The following is a 21,213-nucleotide window of genomic DNA, read 5'->3' on the forward strand; positions in this document are numbered from 1 at the left end:
GTGTGAACACTAAAGCCTTAAAGATGAGAAGGTAAATAAAAAGAATCCAACCACACAGCATTTCTTTTTAACAGGGGCTCAGTCAACTTCATGTTAATTTGAATGTTTGTACTGCATAGTTCCGATTGATTGCCTTTGAACTCACTTGAACATGAGTAATGTTACCAGGTGTTCCATATTTAGCATAGAGAAATATGATCACGGTATTAAGGCCCAGATTTTAGAGGTATTTAGGCAGTGCTGTGCTCAACACTGCAACTCCTACCTGATTTAGGAGCCTAAGACTCATTTTCAAAAAAGAATTTGGGCAATTAGGAGTCAAAGGCTTAGGGCACTGCAATTCTGACCACAGTAATGCTTAAGCACCTTTAAAAATCTAGATCTAAGTCACAGAAGTAATGGTTAGCAAGACTGGACCCTTGAGTTTTAGGCAGGTAGAACACCACATCCTCTATCTCAATAAATAAGAAACCTTTAGCAAAAACAAACACACACAGTTAGGCTTTTGAATTAAATAATAAAAAAAAATATTGCTAATTTGTACTACTGACTATGAGACCCAATGTGATTTAATGAATTCTGTGAACAGCAAATACAGCAAGTGAACCATAATAAATACAAAACCTGAAAATCTCTCAGTGTACAGCTTTGTGGGAAATCACAGGAGGCCATAATTTTTGTATGCAAAGTAAGAGGTGCGAGGAATAGTTGAAGTGAGTTCTACTGTGTGGTTCAGATTTTATTGTAGGTTGGAATGATAATGGGAAATTATCTGAGCCAAATTCTTTCAGTTTCAGTGTAATGGAGTTACTCAACATTAAGGACCCTGTTCAGCAAAGTAAATAAGGACATGCCTACCTTTAAGCCCTTTAGACTTTTAGCCCTATTGATATGATTAAGTACCTTGCTGATGCAGGGTCTATGAGCAGAATTTAGCCCTATGTTCAGATGATTATACAACCATCAGCTCTAAAGAAGATAAACTGTAAACAATATTATCCCAGTTCCCTATATGATTCATGCTTCTCAGAACATTGTAAGAAAGATAATTGCTGTTGCACACTTACTGTGATGAACGTGGTCAGTTCTGGGACATCACTGATTAACAAACTGCAACAGAAAATATAGTTAATGAATCATCCTCTCATATCAAATAATTTTATAAAAAACTACATAAAACATTTAAATAGAACAGAATATTTTAAAATTCTCAAAAACAATCTTAGGGAATACTTACAATGAACTGAAAATACAGATAATATCTCAAAGAACCTGATATGCCACAACAGTCATTTAAACAAAAATGTTACACAACTGCAGTTTAAATTTGTTTAGTTTGCAGTCAATTACATAAACACACCTAAGGGTCACCTGTGCTGAATTCTAAAGCACATAGAACAATAATTTTATTTTTGATGTAGTCTCCATTATTAAAGGGAAGACTTCTATTAACAATCATGGGTGAAATTCTGACCCCACTTAAGTCACTGGGCCAGGATTTCACCCCATATTTTAAAACATCGTTATCTTTGGTACAAACATCTTAGGGCTCTGCTCATACAATGAGAAGTCAGTGCAGCTCTCCTATGGGCACAAGTGTCCATCCACATGGACCTCATTGCAGGATCAGGACCTAAAATGATAAAACTGAAAAAAAATTAAAACATAACTGAGTTTTTACTACTCATGAGGTTTACTTTCTGCATTTTTACAATGTGGATAATGAAAATAGACTAGATCAGGTTTTCTTTAGCTAATGTTCAAATTCTAGTCCTCATGGGCTGGCACAACTGATACAACAATTGGGTTGCAAACATTACAGGGAGATACTTGTTAAAGAAGCACAACTTTCCACTTACCTTTTTATTCAATGGAAACAATTTTATTGGTTTCAGGTTTTATTAATTTTTACATTTACAAAATCTAAATGTGGGGCCAAATTTAACCTAACAGCATCCTTTTAACACTGCAAAAAACATTTTAAATTTAATACTGACCACAGAAAGATAAGAGAATGTCTTTCAAAAGACATCCATGGGTAATTTTAATTCATAAAATGTACATAATTACATTATATAGGTGTCATGCAGTTCAGTCTGGTTAAAAAGGCACTCCTACAATTTTATTTAAATGTCATACCATAGTTCTTGATCATTACAAAGAAGTGTTATAATTGGACCCAAGTTTCCCCTGCAGAAATTCTTCTGCAACACATCAACAGCAGTGTGAAGCTAGCCCACTTACAATGGTGTAAAGTCAGAAGAATGTAGGGAAAAAAAAATCACACATATGAAAGTGCAACCATTACAGTGAGTAAGCTTTTCTTTTACCAAGCATTGTCACCAATCTGGGCAACAATCTGAGCCTAGTTGCTGTATCATTTGCAAGTTAAAGTTAAAGGTCCTCCTGAGTCTGGGTATTGAGAAAATGTTTTACAAATATTCTCTAGATTTAATACCTGGTTTTCTGCAGCTCTGACTGCTCCTCTGAAACACCAAACATTTTTACAACACTCATTTTATTTTATTTTAAATTGCAACAGGTAAATCTGGAGCTATTCTGACACCACCACCAGGCAAGAAAGCAGGATGTGACTGAGTCAGCTGTGTCAAAGGACAGTGGTAGGTCTACAGAGTAAGTAACTGATGTTTTGCTCCCTTGTATAAAGGCAATTAGAAACAGTGTTCCCGAGTTACCATCATCAACCTGTGCTGAACCATCACAGGGGGAAGAACCAAATTTTTACCCACAGAGGACAATTTGCACCATCAGAAACTTCCCATTCCCAGATCTGCTGCAAAGGAGATCGAGGAAGGGACGGTCAAGTCCCCTTCTTATTATGCCTGAGCATAAGTAACAGAAAGGAGACTGAACTGGGAACAAGGGAGAGAAACAGAAAACTGTGGAAACCCAGTGTACAGTGAAAAATGGACTAGATTGGAGAATACAACCAGGGGGAAGGGGGTGGACCGAGGGAGGAGATAAGAAATTATCTTATCTGACTACTGTGGAAAGTTGGGATGCTTGAGATTTTTCTCCCAGCTGACTGGCCCCCTAGAGTTTCCTCCATTGTTTGGGAAACAAAATTGAACTATATTTTTCTTTTAATTTGGAAAAACTCACTCTCTCTGCATTAGCTGAATTTCTGAGGATAGAGTAACTCAAGAACACTCTCCTTTGTAGCCTGCTTTGATTCTCTATCCTACTCAACTGTATCTTCAGTCTTGGCACTTATGCCTATAGTATCTATTCCTGTGGCATGGTTAAACGTCTTCTGAATTTGGTAGAGACAAGGTGGGTGAGGTAATATATTTTACTGGACTAACTTCTGTCGGTGGAAGAGACAATCTTCAAACTTCACAGAGCTCTTCTTCAAGTCTGGAAAAAGGTAACCAGCATGCCATTGCTAAACATAAGGTAGGGGCAGACTGTAATTTGGTAGCTGTCTTGAGGGCCTAAGATATCCCACAGAAGTCTGGATCTCAGGCCAAACATTTGAAGCTACGCAGATATAGGGGGTGGCAAGATGAGAACAGCCATGCTGCCCCACTGACTGAAGCAAACAAGAGCAAACCACATCTTGCCATGTGCTAGAGACAACATCCATATATATCTACTACTGACAAAGCACTAGAGCGCGCTGCATTGCACTAGCCTAACCCTGACACACTGCAGAGAGTGGGAATCAGTTTCCATGCACAGAGATTATTCAGAGGTCTAAAGACCCAAACTGAAGTGTGGAGTAACCTAACAAATCCCCCAGGGCAACAGGGACTGCAAAGGGAACCAACGGCTTAAGGAGACAAAGGCTGAGGACAGGACAAAATGGAGGGACAGGAGCCCAGGGGAGCTCTTGTCTGCCTCAGCCTGATCTCCCTGGAGACCCGCCCCCCTCTGCTCAATGCCAACTCAGCACCTGCAGCCTCCTTCTGCAGGCTTTCTCCTGCCCTGAGTGCTGGGATGGGGAGCAGAACCTGTAACAGAGAAGAGAGACTCCCTGCTATCAGTACCAAGACCACAACAACCCCTGGTGGTTGGGAGGAGTAGCTGCAGGGGTAGCTCTGTTAAGTCCATACAGCCCTGCTGGATGCATAGGACAAAGTGAGCTGGAGCAGGCACTCAGAAAATCTGCTGCAGAGATTAATATTTTCTTCTATTCAAGATTGCAAATGAAGGCAGACAATAGTTTCATGCCCCACCCAGATCACCCGGCTCTACAGCCTGCTTATAACATACTGGTTTGCATAACTGAACCTTATTCTTAGAGCCAAATTCTTCGACCGAAGCCACGCACACACAACTGAGTACAGATTTTGTTGTAGACTCTAGAGACGCTGCTAACATTCCAGCAAAGAAGTGGAGTAGAAGTTCATTTGCTAGCCCCACACTGCACTGATAAAATGTAAAAAATGTGTGCAAAGGAGTAACAAGTCTCAAATGCTAAGGCAAACATTTTCGGCCATATTCAGTCCTGGATAAGCAGGCACAAGCCCACTGACTTCAATCTTGTCAGACACTTTGTGTAGACCAAGTGAACAGGGTGGACTAACTGTTCCAATTGTAATATGATCCTATCAAGCCAGGCAGCTCAAAGCAGTAGTGAATTGCAGGTGATCTAAGCCAGCCAAATACTGAGTCTTTATTGAACAAGAAAACTGTAATGGTATATATATTGCTAGGTTACTATGGATTTATTAAAAAAAAAACACACACACACACCACACCCTCCAGAAATTTATATACAATTTTTGGCAAAGGCTATTCTGTGGGTCTGGGATAAAACTAGGGTTTAAATTATTTCCTCTTTGTAACAACACCCATTGCAAATCATCCAGATTTTAACCAGAAACACTAACAGAGTTTTGAAGACTGGGAAAACCATGTAACACATTCAGTTAGCCAGCTGTTCAAAGAAACTTTTCTAACTTGTTAAGGAATCATAACTAATTTAAACCAGCCCACTCTATCATGGTACCAGTACCTTCAAGGTCAGCATTATGTTTGTCACCTTTCTCAGAATGTTTTATATAGAAAGCTAAATTAATGGCAGAGATTGTTTGTTTTGCTTCTGGTTGATTAATATAAATGTAAGGCCTTGTTTGTTTGTTTTCTAATCTTTGCAGCCAACTTTCTTAACAAAGAAATGTACAGGTATGACATGGTACAAAAAGGATTTGGACAAATAAGTTAGTCCAGAACAACAGGCTTTGATTTAGAGGGGGGGAAAAAAAAAAAAGACGACCAGCAACAAAAACAAAGGGCAGCAAAAAGAATACCAGCAACCTCAGTCTTAAGATACTTTTTAAGTGGTACTTCACACAAGTCAGGTTAAAAAAAATATACACAGACTGAATAGGAGCAGCCACTGCAGAAACTGTGCAGAGAGGAGATTTTATACATATATGGTGGATATGTCCACTCAGACAATATTGGAATCCAATTCATAACAAATATCAGAAATTGTTGGACATTTATTACCATATAATTCTTTGGTAATCCTTCTGAGAATTCCTATCAGAAATGATCACACTCAAAGAAATGAAAAAATTAATATCTCATCTGCTAGTAGTCGCTAAACTACTGATAGTCTTAGTGGATACAGAAAAATAGTCCAAATCTGGAGGAATGATTCCAAAAATATGGGAATTTTTTGTTAACAAAAAATGTATATATCGATCATGTACCTTGAAAGAGAGACCAAGGAATAATAGACACTGTACTTACATATTTGGTTACCATTAATTCACTTTTCAGACAAAGTATATTCATCTGTAAAAACAAAGTACATCTCTCCAATTTTTTTTACTGTTGATTCTTTTCATAGATACACCTGGTTTGATAAATATGAGTAGAGTCAGTAGTTTCACTCATTTAATAAAATCACATGTCCTGAATGGTGTAATGAGACTAATTCTATAGTATGGTAACACCATGTTAAATAGCAAGATTTGATTATTATTAATATATAATGTTTCTCTGAACAAATAAATAAGCTCACCGTTATAATAATTATTGTCTTGTTTCTAATATTTACATCGAATGATTTGTAAACTTATTAAGATTTCGCAAATGGTTACAAAACACCACAAAAACTCTTGATTTCCTTTAATGTGGTAAACTTACAGTGGTAATTTTGTATCTATGATTTACTTCAATACAAGTGTAGTACAACACTCCTCTCATCAAAACCGTATAAAGCATCATCTTTCTACTTTACAAGTTAGGAATGTTAAGCTATTTGAATTAGAAACCGAAAATGAATAAGATCTCCTCAGCAGTTTTATTCATCCTCTTTTGACACCCAGACTCCACCACGAAACTGGCTGAGAAGCATCCTATGCACCAGATGACATTCTTAAGAGAGGAGAAGCAACCATACATAACTACTTCATCTACAAAGGAGAACAGATCTAAGTAACAGTCTCATATTACTGGGATTTGTTATTCTCTTTCCAGAGACTATATGTTTTGTTGTTCACAGGTTTATTTTGTTGCTGCAGAGAGTTCTCTCAATATATTGTTAATCCTAGCCAAGGGCATTTAATAAATGCCCCCCTCCCACTTCTAAAGAGACGCGTCTATATTTTCCTTTTTGAAGAAACTATTCAACTATGCAAGATAGAAAATGTTGTAGAATGACTCTTGCAAATGTTTTCTAAAGAAGACAGAGGTGGGCAAACTATGGCCTGTGGGCCACATCCGAGCCACGGGACCGTCCTGCCCGGCCCTTGAGCTCCAGCCGGGGAGGCTAGCCCCCAGCCCCTCCCCTGCTGTCCCCCCTCCCCTGCTGCCTTGGCTCGCCATGTGGCCAACACTCTGGGCGGAAGGGCTGCGACCTCCTGCCAGGCAGCACAGTGGTGTGGCTGGCTCCAGCGGGGAGCGCAGCTGCCAGTCCTGCTGCTCTGAGTGTCATGGTAAGGGGGTGGGAGGGTTGGAAAAGGGGAAGAGCGTCTTGGGGGGGGGGCAGTCAGGGGACAGGGAGCGGTTGGATGGGGCAGAGGTTCTTGGGGGGGCGGTCAGAGGACAGGCAGCAGGGGGCGGTTGGATAGGCATGGGAGTCCCAGGGGGCCTGCCAAGGGGTGGGGGGGTGGATGGGGTCAGGGCAGTCAGGGGACAGGGAGGGGGGGGGCGGATAGGGGGTGGGGTCCCGGGGGGATGGTTGAGGTGGGGGGTCCTGGGAGGGGGCGGTCAGGGGATAAGGATCGGGGGGTTGGAGGCTCTGAGGGGGGCAGTCAGTGGGCAGGAAGTGGGAGGGGCGGGGGCCAGGCTGTTTGGGGAGGCACAGCCTTCCTTATCTGGCCCTCCATACAGTTTTGGAACTCCGATGTGGCCTTCAGGCCAAAAAGTTTGCCCACCCCTGAGTTAACGTACACTTCTTCCCACAATTAGCTGAAAACTCATGCTTTCACACTATTCCTAATTTTTTTTTAAAAGAGGAAATTCAACACTTTTAGACAAGAAATGATGACAGGGAAGGAACTGAAACAAGCTAAGATTCCAAGTGACTGAAGAAGGATTACTTATAGATAGATAGATAGATAGATAGATAGATAGATAGATAGATAGATAGATAGATAGATAGATATTGCTTATGAAAAGTAAAAGAAATTTAACTAGTTCAGCTTATTGCTACTTGCAGACCCCTTATATATTTGTTACATTTCATTTTTGCCAAGACTTTTGTTTCAGCAACAATTCTTTATTTAAACAATGTAAACTGAGATTTTTAGGAGGTGGATAGTGGAATAAGGACCTAATTTACATTAAATTTCAATGGGATTTGGATGCCTTAGTCTCATTTGAGGAACCAAACCATGTTCTGTACAACTGAGAGAGTCAAATTTCACCTCTTTGCAATATCAAAAATTTTACTACAAAATTAAATCAAGATTTACCCCCATTACTAGACTGTATAAGGTACATCTCAAAGGAGATGCACAGCTATGTAGTATGTATCATCTGCATTATCCAGACTTTATACTAGAAATGCATGCAGACTACACGGGTAGAAGTAGTATCGCATCCATAATTATCCATACTTTCAAGGTACCACAGTGTCGTATGGGCTGCCAGAAGAGCAAAAAGGTATCAGAGGTGGATGTCGGTGGCAGAACCCAGAATTACTCATTTCATTGGAAAAATGTGATGCAACTTAACCATTTTTCTTGAAGAAAATTATTGTAGCCTCAGAACAGGAATGAATGCAGCTCTGCATTTTCCTATGATGGGGAACAGGAGATATCAAGTCTTATTTACAATTACAAGGTTAGCATTCCAAATGCTAACAAGTCAAGGAAATGTAACTAGAAATCAGATTTGGAGGAGAAGGGGAAGGAATCTAAATATTGAACATGTTATAAGTAGTTGCATGTTAGCATTTGGAATATTATATAGCTAATGTACATGTACAACAACTCCCAGATCATGGCAAAATGGAGCATGCATAAAACACACCCAGAGACTGGGCTGACAGTTTTTTTCCATAAAGGCCTTTTACCTATATTACTACAGAAATTAAAGATGGGAAAGATCTACTAGACTGTCTAACCCATTCCCTCTGCTAGCATACGATTCTCTCACATGGTCCATTTTGTGGTGCTTTGTCCATGTCTCCAGGGAATGGGACTTCTTCCACTTTCTTTTAGAAGACTATCCCTTGGCCTAAAAAAATGCAATTATTGGGAATAAATACTGGACATTCAGCCTAAATTTTCCATTTCATCCCATTACTTCTGCAAATACCCCTTTGTACTGTGCTAAAGAATTCCCTTCTTTGCTCCTAACTATAAAAGCCAAAGAGTAATAAAACCCACTTGCTTTTTCAGTGCTTTGAATATAGCAGACTTCATTCTCAAAAGGGGTTGTACACACAGCTGCAGAAGATGCATGACAGCAAAGCCAGCTGTAACCATGAAAGGTCAGCCCATTCAATTAGGACCCACAAAAGGAAAATTATAAGCTATTGCAGCATCTCTGCCACGGTTCTCTCAACAAGAAGGTGAGTAGAGAAAAGTAACAAAGACGACAAGTTTACTTTGCACTACAATTACGGTAAAAGAGAAAGAACTCTGATGGTCAGAAACCAGGGGGAGGATGCGTGTCACTCTTTAGTTAGGTGATCTGAAGGAGACAAAATATTATACTATAAGAAAGCATCTGGCTATTTTTACACTTAGAATGCTATAGCAGCACAGTTGCAGCTATGCTGCTGTAGTGCTTCAGTATAGACACTCACTACAGTGACAAGAGGAGTTCTCCCATCATTGTAAATGATCCACTTCACCAAGAGGCGGTAGCTAGGTCAACAGAAGAATTCATCCATTGACCTAGCTCTGTATGCCGCGGGTTAGATTGCCTTACCTCCATCTCTCAGGGGTTTAGATGTTTTGCACCTCTGCGAGAGCAGCTATGCCAATATAACTTTTCAGTGCAGATCAGACCTCAGGGTATACTACACATCTTCCTGACAGTTCTGCCCTACTTTTATAGCTTCTTACCCTTCCATTTTGCCAGTTTGCCTGTTGCGTATTGCTAATACTTTTATAACTCCTTACAATTCCATTGCCAACATGCACCAGTTAATAACTGAAATAACCACCACCTATGGTTCCAAAGACAACTGCTACTTCCTTCAGAGTCCATCTGCTCAGTCTTGATAGTGCTCTTCTCAAGGTGTCTCATCTTGACAGTACCCCTTCTAGATAAAGTTGTAATTTTTATTGGTTGGCTTATTACGGTTCACACCACTACTATAACGAATAAAAGCCAGGACTTTTATGCAAAGGAAGCATACAGGCGACTATATTTATTGAGGGTTGTGATGACAAAATAAACCATAAGAACAAAGGCATGAGTAGCTGGTACACACCATGAAAAACAAAGACACACAGCCTTATGCTTGTGTCATGAACTGCAGAAAATGACAAAAAAATTTAACCAAGTTGTTTCACACTTCACAAAGCACACATTCCTTATTGAGAATACTCATGTGCCAAGTCACACAATCACCTTCGCTGTAAGAACAAGCATACCACCGTTTTAACTCTTGAAACTTTATGAAGAGATCTCAAGTCTGAGAAAACTCTTGTGCACAAGCTAGTTTTAAAAAAAGATAAAATGAACATAGTTGTAAGCATTATTGAGCATTACTGTTTCTTTTTACTCCATGGAAGCAGACAGATAAGAAAAATATACATCAAAAGCAAATGTCTACAGTTTTACGCACCAAAACAGTGGCACTTAATATTGGATGTCAGCTCTTTTAAGAAAGTCAAGAAGGGGCATGGCTAGACCAATCAAGGAGCCAGCTTCCTCAAGTTTTATATAAAAGCCACACATGAGCAATGTATATTGAAAGAGTCTATAGTACTCCTGGGGGAATTCTGCGCCACTGCACATGTGCAGAATTCATGTCCCCCGCTGATTGCTTTGCTTCCCCACAGAAAAATGACTGACAGGGAAGTAAAGGGAAGCTGCAAGAGCAGTCACACACCACTCCCTAGCTGCACAGGTACATTATTTCAGGCACCCAAAGCAGCCAGCAGAGAGGTAAATCACCACAGGGCTGGGGACACCCCAGCCAGTGGCTCCTACCCTGAGCCAGGATCAGCTGCTAGTCCCGGCTGGGCTGGAGAGGATGGGACTACTACTTCCTCTGCAAGGAGTGGCTGGGGCTGTGTCAGACCCACCTCCAGAAATCTCCCCCAGCTGCAGGAAGCTCAGCATCCTCCCCTGCTTCCTTCCCACATCGCTCCTCAGCTGCGATGGAAGGGGTAACTGTACAGGGAGCTGCTCCCCCATCTGCCCAACCCCCATGTATCTGGATCTCCCATACCCAGACACCCCTGCCAAGCCTGACCCTCACCCAGAACCCCCCAGCCCTCCATACCCAAACCCCATCCCATTGAACCTCAACCCCTGCATCTGAAGGCCCCCCTGCACCCAGACCCCCTGCCTCTGGACCCCCACCCCTGCACCCAGACCACCCCCCACCTGAGCTCCCTGCACTCAAACCTCCACCCTGATGAGCCTGAGCCCCCACATCCATGCCCAAATCCACACCCCCAACTAGCTGCACCCAGACCCCCACCCCACTCCCCCAGCCGCCTTGCTGAGACCCCTACACCCAGACCCCTCTGCTGAGCCCCAACCACTTTCACCTGGAAGCCCCTGCAGAGTCCCATTGCCCCTGCACATGGAACCCCTCCAACAAGCCTCTGGGCGTCCAGATCCCCTCACACTTAGACTCCCCACTGAGCTGCCTGCATCCAGATTGTCCCACACAGAATCCTCTCACCCCACACCTGGACCCCCCCACAATGAGCCCCTCCCACACTTGGATCCTGCCTGCCCACACCTGGGTGCACCTGGGGCAGAGGGGCAGGGCCCCAGGGTGTTTCTGGGGCAGGCCCAGGCCTTGTGCTGTGACAGGGTCGGTTGCAGCCTCACCACTGAGTCCGTGTCCCAGGGGTGGGGAGGCTGCAGGGTGATCTTCCATCTTCATACAGCCAGTGGCCTGTGATCCGCACTGCTATGCTGGAGCCTCTGCATTTATTTATTGACAAATAAAACTTGCAGAATTTTAAAATATTGCGTGCAGAATTTTTAATTTTTTGGTGAAGAACGCCCTCAGAAGTACTATAAGTATGGTTTGAAGGTCAGAGTAAAAGTTATTATGGAAATGGGTAAGGTGAAATTTTACGTAAATTTTGTATGAACTGTAAGGGTAATAGAAGATTTTAAGTTATCTTAATTTGCCATGTTATTGTCATACTTTAATATATATTTTAAATAAAATTTGATATAGGGTTAGATTATTTATTTTAGCAACCTTAACTTTTAAACTAAGGTAAGCTTTTTGCATCAGAATACTCAAAAGTGAGGTAACAGGATCCAAAATTCTGCTCATTTCACTAAGTAGTCCCAACAATATCAATAAATTTTGGTCTACAATAGAGAATATTTCTCTTAACAAACCAACCAACCAAAGACAATTGAGAGATACACATTAACACAACGGAGGAAGAAAGGCTAGCGGGCGCTATGGAATACTTCTTTGAAACTCCAAGAGATTGTCATCAGTAATAGAATAAAAAAATTAAACATGAAATATACTGAACCTTAAAAGTGTCTTTTTAATGTCAAAGCTGACCATATCCTTAGTGCCTAAAACAAAACACTGATGAAAAGATAAATTAACACACAGTGAATCACATTTAAGAATCTCCCTTTAACAAGCTTAGCAACAAGAATAATGCTCAACCTTGCTTTTTCTTAATCATTGTGAAGGAAAATTACACAAGCCTAGATTGATTTTGGTCTAAATATTCACAGCACAGATTAAAACAGTGCCTTCAATAGGCAGATTTTAGAGCAAGTGGAAACTATTGAAACTCAGCAATGAATATGTGATGTGATCTGGCATGCACTTCAGGAAGTTACACAATACCAACATGTTTATGCAATGAAAATATTAGTAAGAGGCAAAGAAAGGCTTTTCAGATTAAATACGGTTTCCCCTCAAAATGACTACTACACATACACATTTAAATGTGAAAAGGATTCAGTATTTATAAATCAGTCATGCAATAACATGCATCCCTGAAACAAGTTTCCTCGCAACCTGCATTTTTGTTATAGTTCCTCTTTAAAAGGACATCTTGCTATTTATTTTAGGTCTCATTAATATGAAGTATAAAGTACATATACTGTTAAATGCAAAAAAATCATTAATGCAAGTTAAGATTGCACTGTTAAAAGTCACAAGAAAGTGAAATAATTGAACTTCCACACATTTTAGAAGTGGGAAAGGAGAGTTAATTTTAAAACAGACCAAAAATATTATTTAATCTTTTTAAAAAATCTGGTGACTCATGCATTTCTTTTAGGGGTTGGCAATATTGCAAATCTAAATATTGCACTGCAGGCTCAGCTATATCTAAGCCACACATTTAATAAGAAAAATGAACAGAAATTACAATGCGTGTGAAGAAACAGACTTGAACCCTGATTTTATATTCAGGTTCTCTGAGTAGGTACTGTGATCTGTGCTAGAGTCCAATGTTCCCTCTAATTTTTGACAGGCGGTGTGCAAAAAATTTCTTCTGTGCAAACTGTTGTGCTTCTGTGCAAATTTTTGTGCATGCAGTGTTTCCCCGTGTGCATGGGGTTTAGGATCTGTGTGCGTGCGCACACGCGCACAGCTTAGAGGGAACAGTGCTAGAGTCCCATTAATTTCAATGGGGTTCTGCACAGTTAGAAGGGTACGCAAATAGTTGATTTGATTGCAGAACTTGGGTAGTTAACAGGGTGGTTAAAATCTTCATTTTTGCATTTCCTGATTTTATAATTAACTGTGCAACCTTAATGTTGCATAAACAGGCTTCACACACACACCCCACCACAACCACCCCCCTCCCCCCCGCATTTGATTTCCTGGTTTTCTCCCTAAAGTACAGAATGAAAAAAAGAAATTTCCTGTGCTTAATATTACCATTTAAATAGTCCTAGTTAAGCTTTGAAGTTGAGTAGAAAGATAGTGTGGGGCTGCTTCCCACCTTTGTTGCTGCTATCATTTGCTTGGAAGTTTTCTGGTTTGGTTTGGGGTTTTTTGTGCAAAACTGGGTTAACTGGTTTACACTGACTGATGCATCATGTATATTAAATAAAAAGTTAGATATTATAGAACCCTGGAAAAACTGCAGTTTCCAAAAGTTGTGAGGTCAGCAATTTTCATGACTGCAGTTTGCTCATGTTATGGATACATACAATGACCTGAAAAGGATTTGTTTTTCTAAACAATTGGGTTTATGCCCTTTATTGTTTGTTAATTATGTATAAATAATTTTTTTTAAAGTTAAGTTCTTGGTTTTCACATTAGTAATTCAGGACTTATATACCTCGGAAGATTATGGTGACAGGAGAACTAGTGAAGTTATGAAAGACTGAAAACTGAGCAACTGAGAAGAGGAATTGTTAGCCAGACTGTTTAAAACATTTTTTGTTAACATCGGTAACTCTATGCCCTTGTCCCATAAGATATGAGATAACTCTATGTCTTTGTCCCACAAACAGTTCTCAGACCATAAATAAGTTATCCAGGCAAAACCAGACTTGTTGACATTACTGACTATTATGGAAAAAAAGTCATTAAATTTCATAAACAATTAGTTAACCCTCATTCTGGATTACTTACATGCCAGATCTGAGGTTTTCAAAGTAAGCCATGTAGGGTACATCTACACAGCAGCTGGGAGGTGAGATTCCCAGCTTGGGCAGACATATATGCAGTAGTTGTGCTTGAGCTATTGCCTAAAAATTGCGGTGTAACCCCAGTGACCTAGGTGGCAGCTCACGCTAGCCACTTAAGTACATACCCAGGGATCAAGGCAGGATTGTACTTGGGTGCTTAGTTCCAAGCTATTGCCCATGCCACCACAGCCATGTGGCTATTTTTAGGGGCTAGCTTGAGTATTTCTACCCAAGCTGGGAACTGTATCTCCCAGCTGCTGTATAGACTTGCTCTTAGGACTTTTTTGAGGGAGAGAAGGGAAAGCTGCCAAACAACTGAATAACTAGACAAAAACAAAAAACCCCACTCTCTTGGGCTGAACTAACATTTCAGAAATTTTAGCCCAAGAGGTAATTTGAGAAAACAAGTTATTAAAAGTCAGAGTTTAACACACAAGAGTGAGCCAGGAAATTGCTGCTGTGATGCCACAAACAACATAAGCCAACCACTTTATGATAGTTTACAAGAGAAGAGTTTCCACAATAGGTTATTAAAACTGTATCTCCCAGTTCATCTTTTGCTGGTATCTGGAAACCACAAGGGACTTTTTAGTAGGGAGACAAAGACTGGCTCAGGCTACTGAAGATAATGGGCTCTCCTGAACTGTTAATATAATACAAGAAAGCTACAATATGATATGAAGGGCAACAGAGAATAGTAAACTGTGAAGGAGAAATTAGTATGGATGATAAAGAGGAACGTGGGTATGGGAAGATATTAAGTGCAATTTAGCAGATGTAAATGAATGCAGCTCAGCACGGAACAAAAGATCCTTGCATGATAGACTACTGTAACGGCTCTTGGGTCACTTTTTTCTTAAAAACAGTGAATGCAGGTATACAAATGGAGGACATCAACACCAAAAATCCCACCATCTCCTCTGCCCCTGGAAACAATTACTGAACAGGAGTTCAACAGCACACTTTAAAATCTCAACTGAAGACTTCAGCAACAAGCATAACATGGGCAGGTGCAGAATTCCACAGGTATGAACAATCTTGAAATTCTGCAGAGTATCAGTCTTTAAAATTTAGATTTTGTCTTGTTTAAAGGTTTTTAGCTTTTCCACTTGCAAATAAATCCTTCATTCTATAAATCAGTGCACTACTGTCTTGTGTGCTTATTATTAACGTAGCTCGAGAGGGGTAAACATCCACCATTCATCTCAGTTAAGTGTTCAGTTCAAAGATTAGTTCCCCTAAAGAGCATGAAACACATACACGCCTCTTCTTCACCTCTAGACTCCCAAGTAGATGCTGCATCAGCAAAGCAGAGATGTAGCACTGGTTGGCACATTGTGCTGGCATGCAGTGTCACCTATCAGTAAGTCCTGAAAAGTTCTGCCGTACCTTCCAAGAAGGTGTCACTACTGGAAGTGAACAAGTGCTAAAATGCCAAGGTTGTCCCCACTAATAGATTTAAACGAGTTTCTCATTTTTAGATCAGGACCAAAAGTTTCCTGATTACTATCACCACTTCCATTTCCTCTGCTCTTCTGGAATTTCACATCTCAGAGGCCCATCAGGTGACAGGCACAAAGGAGAAAAACTTTTTTCCCACCAAATACTTACTTGCCTCAGCTAGAAGGTCAATTCATCTCTTGTTGTAAGAACGAAGAGTTAATTGACTATATGAGATAAAAGCTAGAGATGGGTAGTCAGTCAGCTTTGGGACTTACAAAACCATTAGCAACTCAGATCAGGGTTCCACTTCAGCTGAATCCCAGAAGTTCAGAATGGTAGGGGGGAGGGGGAAGGATAAATTAGATAATTACACACACAATTTAAAAATATCTTTATATGTTAATTGAAATTAGCATAGATTGGTTTGTATTACTTTCCAGTTTAGTAAGAAAACCTAGATTTCATTATTCTGTTTTTATCACTTGTACAGGACTTGAAAAGGAAAGATGGAAGGAGCTCATTCAGGAGAGAGCATTAGAGGGATTATTCTGGTTAATGTAACTACTGTAATCTGGATTTTTTAAAATGCAGGCAATGCCAATTTTAAGAAAAAGTACTGAAGGGCGAAGCTGCACTACGTTATTTAATGTGGAGTAAGTGTTATAAAAATAAAATGAAAAAGCATAACTTTTTTAATTACATACCTACAAAAGTCACTGATGTTCATCAGCAGGCCTAGTGACAAAGAACCAGGAAGAAAGCTTTTTTTTTTTGGCATTAACTATGGAGCCACTGACTGATGTAAAAATTATTGTATTTTAATTTGGATAAATCTGGGCTTGAAATGCTTATTGGGATAGGTTCTTCAGGACAGATACTATTTGAGCAAAACACCTATAGGGTGATCAGATGAAACGGACAAAATACTGGGACATGTGGGGGAAGAAAAAAGAAAAAAAGGGGGGGGGGAGGGGCGGAGCGGAGTTGCCGAAGCAAAAAAAAACAAAAAAAAAAACGCTGGAGCAGCCAAAGCCACAATATCGGGACAAATGGCATCGTGACTGTGCATTGGTCGGGACGCGGGACAAAGGACTAAAAATCAGGACAGTCCCGATTTTATAGGGATGTCTGGTCACCTTAAACACCTATATCCCACTCCACCCCCAGACACCTGCTTTATACGGGGTCTTAACTCAGTAGGTAATCAGCTATTTTCAGACTGTTAATATTGAAGAGCCCACCAAACGAAAAGGAGGGGGGAGAGCAAGAGACAGAATAGCAAAAGGAGAGAAAAACAGCAAGAGACAAGGAAACGGAGGACAGAAACCAAGAAGAAAAACAAAAAAAGTATAGCAAAAGTAAGCAAAGGCAAATCAAGGAAAGACATGACAAAGATTGGGCCAGTTTTGTGGCTGGCTGCTCTACACATCAGATAATCAGCAGCCAAAAGCAGGAGTTAGGGCATGTCTTCACTAGCTTTCTAATACTTGCAAGTTATTCATGACACAAAATTAAGATAATGTCATTCTACTAGCTAAACCTCCAGTAGTATAAGCATGTTTTAATACTTCAGTCCTTTAAACAATCACATTCTGGTACTTTTTTAACATATAAAATTTATAATTAGGGCTGTCAAGCGATTTAAAAAAATGAATCTCGATTAATCGCACCGTTAAACAATAGAATACCATTTATTTAAATATTTTTGGATGTTTTCTGCATTTTCAAATATACTAGTTTCAATTACAACACAGAATACAAAGTGTACAGTGCTCACTTTATTTTTGATTACAAATATATGCACTGTAAAAAACAAAAGAAATAGTATTTTCAACTCACCTAATACAAGTACTGTAGTGCAATCTCTTTATCATGAAAGTTGAACTTACAAATGTAGAATTATGTACAAAAAAATAACTGCATTCAAAAATAAAACAATGTAAAACTTTAGAGCCTGCAAGTCCACTCAGTCCTACTTCTTGTTCAGCCAATCGCTCAAACAAGTTTGGTTACAATTTGAAGGATATAATGCTGCCTGTTTCTTGTTTACAATATCACCTGAAAGTGAGAACAGGCATTCGTATGGCACTTTTGTAGCTGGCATTGCAAGGTATTTACGTGTCAGATGCGCTAAAGATTCGTATGTCCCTTCATGCATCAACCATGATTATAGAAGACATGCTTCCATGCTGATGATGGGTTCTGCTCGATAACCACCCAAAGCAGAGGGAACGATGCATGTACATTTTCATTCTCTGAGTCAGATGCCACCAGCAGAAGGTTTCAGAGTAACAGCCGTGTTAGTCTGTATTCGCAAAAAGAAAAGGAGTACTTGTGGCACCTTAGAGACTAACCAATTTATTTGAGCATAATGCTCAAATAAATTGGTTAGTCTCTAAGGTAGCAGAAGGTTGATTTTCTTTTTTGGTGGTTCGGGTTCTGTAGTTTCTGCATCTGAGTGTTGCTCTTTTAAGACTTCTGAAAGAATGCTCCACACCTCGTCCCACTCAGATTTTGGACGGCACTTCAGATTCTTAAACCTGCTGTAGCTATGTTTAGAAATTTCGTATTGGTATCTTCTTTGCGTTTTGTCAAATCTGCTGTGAAAGTGTTCTTAAAACAAACATGTGCGGAGTCATCATCCGAGACTGCTATAACATGAAATATATGGCAGAAAGTGGGTAAAACGGAGCTGGAGACATAATTCTTCCCCAAGGCTTTCAGCCATATGTTTAATTAATGCATTTTTTTTTTTTAACAAGCATCATCAGCATGGAAGAATGTCCTCTGGAATGGTGGCCGAAGCAAGAAGGTACATACGAATGTTTAGCCATATCTGGAATGTAAATACCTTGCAATGCCGGTTACAAAAATGCCAAGCGAACGCCTGTTCTACTTTCAGGTGACGTAAATAAGAAGCAGGCAGCAGTATCTTCCGTAAATGTAAATAAGGTTGTTTGTCTTAGCGTTTGGCTGAACAAGAAGACAGAGTGGACTTGTAGGCTCTAAACTTTTACATTGTTTTGGTTATGAGTACACTTATGTAACAAAAAAAAAATCTACATTTGTAAGTTACACTTTCATGATAAAGAGATTTCACTACAGTACTTGTAGGAGGTGAACTGAAAAATACTATTTCTTTTGTTTATCATTTTTACAGTGCAAATATTTGTAATAAAAAATAAGAATATAAAGTGAGCACTGTATACTTTGTATTGTGTTGTAAAAGAAATCAATATATTTGAAAATGTAGAAAAGCATCCAAAATATTTAATACATTTCAATTGGTATTCTACTGTTTAACAGTGCGATTGATCGTGATTATTTTTTTTGAGTTAATCGCGTGAGTTAAACTGCGATTGACAGCCCTATTTTAAACAATCTTTGAAAAACAGATTGTGAACTATGTGAGGCAAGGACCGTGTGTCTTGCTGTGTGCTTCTACAGTGTCCAGCATAATGGGGCCACTAACTTCATTGGCTCTTGTGCACTACTGCAATACAAATAAGTAGTAAGGGAAAACCTCATAATACATGGGAAAAATTTGACCCCAAGTCCTAAAAGTTGTTGTCTGTATAGCTCAAAATTTCTTCCAGAATGAGGTGAAACATTTTCAGTTAAAACACACACACACACACACACACACACACACACACACACGTCTCTAATGTGTGGTGTTCGATACTACAAAAATATCTACACTGGCAGTTCTGGAATCAACAACCTGAAGCAACATCTCATGTTGCTGCAAAACATGTCAGTGGTGTAGCGTCATTACCTTTCCAGAGAAACAGAAATGCTTTTTAAAATACTCAACAATCATTCAGTGAAAAAGTTACAAATGTTGAAGTGTTGCACTATTCACTTTGCTGACCATGTCACAAAGCTTGACAAGAAGACATTCTCAGATTCAGCTACCGAAAAAATATTTCCCTGTGGAAGGACAAAAAGCTGTGTGCATCATCAAAGCTCTGTCAGCACATCTGACACAGTCAAGCCATGAACCTTGCAAGATCAGGACCTTTCGCTGTTATGATGGATGAAAGTAATGATGTCAGCAATGACAAGAAGGTCTACATCATGATTAGATATTTTGATTAGGATTCAAGACTTGTGAAAAATGATCTTTTGGGAAAGTTTGTCTGAAAATGCTGAAAGCTTTTTTGCATCACTGAATTCAGTTTTCACTGACTTCAACATTCCAGGGACATGACAGAATTTCTATCTGACTCAGCATGTCGGGACTGGCAAGCACAGTCTGTACAGAGTAAAAGAAATGTCATCCTCTCTGTGCAGCTTTCCATACGTGTCACTTGTGTACAGTTGGTAGATAAGAAGCATGCTGTCACAGCCATCTCCAAAGCAGTGAAAGACAGACATGTTGATTAACTACTATTGCAATTGCTATACAAAATGAAAGGAAGAATACTATCAGTACCAATAGTGGTGCAGTACAGATGACCTACCTAGCCTCCGTCTACCACCATATTTAGTATAGGATAAGACTTCAACAAGCTTTTACTTTAGGTGTCCCTAAACTGCTGACTGCCAGAAGCTGGGACTGTGCAACGGGCTGGATCACTCAATAACTGCCCTGTTCTATTCATTCCCTCTGAAACATCTTGTACCAGCCACTGACAGACAACAGAATACTGGGCTAGATGGACCATTGGTCTGACCCACTATGGCCATTCTTAATAAGCCACTTCATCCTTATTGTAAAATCTAATCTGGGATCAAAAAGCAAAGCAAAGAGTTCCACGGGTTACTGTTTAAGAGACTATTTAGTGGTCCAATTATTTTTAATTACTTATATTTTTTTTTAAGATAGAGGATAAAGGGGATCTATGATTACCAGGAGATCACACACACATGTACGATTTCTGCCTCATCTAATCTAGAAGTTGGAAGGTGCATAAAGAATGAGGCAGGGAATTACAAGTAGAGAAAGGCTGTTCTTTTGGTGAAGGCAGGTGAATGCTACCCAGAAAAGCTCTGTTCTATTCCTGGCTCTGCAACAGACTTCTTACATGACACTGAACAAGTCAGTTAAACCAAAATTTTCAGTTAGGCTTTGTGTCTTCACTAGCTTACCAGGTTAGTGAACACATGGTAACTAACACAAGGTAAAAGCCTAACATGCCACTTCACCTTGAATGGTCCTGTGAAATACGTGTTAACTACATATGCTAAACAATCTGTTCCACCTTGTATTTAGCTGTGACACTCTGAAACTATGTCTATGCTACATCATTTACAGCTGCACAGCTGTAGCACTTCTGGTGAAGATGCCCTAAGCCAATGGGAGAGACCTCTGCTGTTGGCTTAATAACTCCTGCTTTTGTGAGAGGCAGTAGCTATGTCAACAGGAGCTCTCTCAACAACATAGCGCTGTCTACAACCATGCTTACGTCGGTATAACTTACGTTGCTCAGGGTTGTACATTATTCACGCCCCTGAACGAAGCAAGTTATACCAAATATGTAGTGTAGACATAGCCCGAGTACATTTCCCAGACCT

General features: G+C 40.0%; 1 protein-coding gene across 16 annotated transcripts in view; it reads right to left on the reverse strand.

Moving 5' to 3' along the window:
• Positions 1–21,213, reverse strand: part of BAZ2B (bromodomain adjacent to zinc finger domain 2B) — a 272,852-nt gene that overhangs the window by 214,857 nt on the left and 36,782 nt on the right. For all 16 annotated transcript variants that reach the window (XM_074967402.1, XM_074967404.1, XM_074967403.1 and 13 more), the window contains exon 2: positions 1,068–1,110. The gene's annotated coding sequence lies outside the window, so the exon portion shown is untranslated. The remainder of the gene's footprint in view (positions 1–1,067; positions 1,111–21,213) is intronic.

This window comes from Natator depressus, chromosome 11 (genome assembly GCF_965152275.1).
Source record: "Natator depressus isolate rNatDep1 chromosome 11, rNatDep2.hap1, whole genome shotgun sequence".
NCBI classification, from domain to species: Eukaryota; Metazoa; Chordata; order Testudines; family Cheloniidae; genus Natator; species Natator depressus.